The sequence below is a fragment of the Excalfactoria chinensis genome (assembly GCF_039878825.1).
Source record: "Excalfactoria chinensis isolate bCotChi1 chromosome Z unlocalized genomic scaffold, bCotChi1.hap2 SUPER_Z_unloc_1, whole genome shotgun sequence".
Classification (NCBI taxonomy): Eukaryota; Metazoa; Chordata; class Aves; order Galliformes; family Phasianidae; genus Excalfactoria; species Excalfactoria chinensis.
In genome coordinates, this window is record NW_027315570.1 from 653735 (window position 1) to 656834 (window position 3100).

The window sequence follows — 3100 nt, forward strand, 5'->3', positions numbered from 1 at the left end:
TCCTACAGGTTAGATCCTCACAACTGCAGAGTTTAACTTGCTGCAATGAAAAACACCTGGCAAAAAACAACAGGGCTATTCTCCTACAGGTTTCAACTACTATTTTCAAGGAATAAAAACTCAACCAGAATGTTCAGGCAGATGCCATTTAATGTTTCATAAGCACTACAATTGATGGGCAGATGAAGCAGTGGCAGCGAACAGCTCTCTGCACCCACCAGCCTCAGAAGCTGGGGTTCTGGCACAGCTTACATTGCACGGGACCTCTTAGTGCAGCTCTGGTTCCTGTCCTGTTCCTCCTTGTCCTGTATCCTCCTTTGGGATAATCTGACCTTTTCTCGAATCTCAGTCAGGATTCCAATTTCTTGATCCAGGAATGACTCAAACTGTGCAGCATAAATATCCACATTCCTGACTGTTCTTTCAGCAACCTGTAAGAGTTCTTTCAACCATCGCAGAGATTTCTGATGCTTCTCCGTAACTGTTTCCTCATTTATCTCTTTTCTCTTTTTCAGGTTGTCCCCCTTGCCATTCAGAGTAAGTGCCTTGGGTAACGCTCCCCTGTCTGCCTGCACCCCAAACTGCTGCTGTTGTGGTAAGCTGGACACAACCTGGAAAGGCTGTTTGAGGGAATTTAAATCCACAACCAGCTCCTTCACACGGTTGGCATACCGCAGGGTGTTAAGGGTGTGCTCACAGGATCTTATTCCTGGAGAGACAGTGGCAATCATGCAGGTGTATGAGTTTTCTCCTATAAGAGAGTCCCTCAGGACTTGGGTGAGCTTGCTAGCCCTGAATGGGGTGTGGGCTTTGTTAAGCCCCAATGCCCTGATACATTCCTTGAGTGCCAAGAGGCTTTTATTAATGTCAGCCCCCTCCAGCCTCGTTCGCTTGTCTGCAGTTGTGACATCAGCTCCTCTTTCATTCCCAGCCAGATCAATTAGGGAAAATTTGGCATACAGCTGTCCTCTCCTCTTGAGCATGATCTGGAAGATGGCATGGCTCCGGGAGGACTGAGTGTTGGCTGAAGTCTGGCCTGACATGCGGCAGTTGCTGCCTGTTTCAATCAGCCTGACGGCATCTTCCACGCTGGTGACCTCTTCTTCACACAGCCCTACCACCTGGGTCTGCTTCTGACCATCTTCTAGCACCCTCAGCTGCTTCTTCCCGTTCAGCAGGTCAAACACTTTGCCTCTATAAATCTCAAAGAAGGCCCCGTAGACCCCAAGCTCCAGTTTCTGGTAATTAGGGTACTGCAGCCAGCGGAAGACATCCTCAGCGACCAGGACATAGATTCCTTTGCTAGTGATGCTTCCCCGCATGGTGTGTGTCTTGCCGCTGCCTGTCTGGCCATAGGCAAAGCAGGTGGCCATGCCCCCCTGGAAGATGATATCCACAAGGGGCTGGGCAGTGTGCCTGTACACCAACTCATTGGCAGCATGGCCATCAAAGGCATGGTCAAAGCGGAAGACCTGGTTGTTCAGATACTGTGTGAGATCCAACTTCTGTTTGGCTTCATGCACAGTCACCATGCCCTGGCAGGACACTGTAACCACATCAGTGTCATTGAGCTCGACCTCCCGCTGGTTCAGGGGCCGCTTGCGGATGCACACACTGATGCGGCGCGGCTGACATGGCATGGAGGTCCACGGCGTTTTACCATTCAGGTGGTTGCGGCACTCCTGGATCATGGCCACTATGTCAGTCCTGGCACGGAGTGACGTGCTGTCCTTCTGAACTGGCTTCTCCTGCACATCCAGCTGATGGTATTCCTGCTGTTTCTGCAGCCTTTCCATCTGCCACATGCATGGTGATGCCCACCTGGTTGTGGACTGAGGCTGGGCAACCACAGGGCTCCCGCTGTCCCAACACTCCTCCACATTGATGGGCTGTGGCCGCCTTTCACTCACTGGGCTCCACTTCCTTCTGGCTGGCAGCGAGGTCTCGGCATTGCTTGTCGATCTGCTCCTTGGGGCTAGTTGAGGGTTGAGGTCAAAGATGACCTGGAGATCCACCTGTTTGGCCTTTCTGATTCCCTTCTCAAGCCATTCCACAGTGATACTGGAGGTGCTTTCATGGAGTTTTGTCACTACGGCCTGATGTGGGCTCCCACTGCTGCGCTTGATCTCCACACAACTGCCCAGCTGGATAAGCCCAAACTTGCTGGCCATGCTGTTCGTAGGCCCTGGATACAGATGGGGCAGGCAGTCTTGGGTCTCACTCCTGCGGGCTCAGCGCTCCGGAACCCAGCACCGTGTCACAGTGGTTGCTGTGGAGCTGGAGTCAGCTTTGAAGTGGAACAAAGATGGGCTTTTAATATGCTGCTATGAGTGGAAGGAACATCTAAGGCTGCCATCACCTGAAAATGCCTATTGGAGCATCCGGGCTGGCGTGCAGCTATTGTAACACGTCGTGTCCAATTAGATCAGTCACAATGTGTTAAGCCAATGCCAGTGACACAATAATTTATAGCAGTGACACAAGCACAGATATTCAGGAGAGCATTTTCAACCAGCAGTGTCCACGTGGAAATGAAGAAACCAGCACATTGTTCTTAATTGCCTTGAATTTTGAATTTTTAAAAGGCTTTGCATGACTGGAAATCCTGCTTGAACAAAATACGAGCTTAGGAGAAAGGAATGAAAACTGGAGTTGCAATGTGAGTGCCATGGGTATATCTGCACCCATAAGCATGGATTTAATTTTGATGAGTGGAAAAACGGATGGTATTTTTAATTCATTTCTGCAGTGTTCTTCAATCACCTGGAATCCTGAATAGAGAGTTTCAAGTAGGAGTGCTTTAATAACAATAAGGAAGTGCTGGATGAGGGAATGGCTTTGATTTTTGGGTAGTATATGTAATGATAACCATCGACTCATCATTAACTGGCAGATTTAATATTTTAATGGGAAAAGGAGCAAGTTATTGACAGAGGCTACAGAAACCTGCAGCCTTTTGCGAGCTCTGCTTTGGATAGGAGTGACAATTCACAGCATTTGAAGTAGGTACTCAAAACCAGAGCGCACCTCTAAAAATGGCAATACTATACATCTGCTCCAGTCATTTATAGAAGGGATTAATCCCTGTGAGAAAGCTACT

The 3100-nt window shown here is 49.2% G+C and overlaps 1 pseudogene; it reads right to left on the reverse strand.

Annotated features, from left to right (window-relative positions):
• Nucleotides 1–248: 248 nt before the first annotated feature.
• On the reverse strand, nt 249–2171 carry LOC140264727 (kinesin-like protein KIF2A pseudogene; annotated as a pseudogene).
• Between the last annotated feature and the right edge of the window lie 929 nt (nt 2172–3100).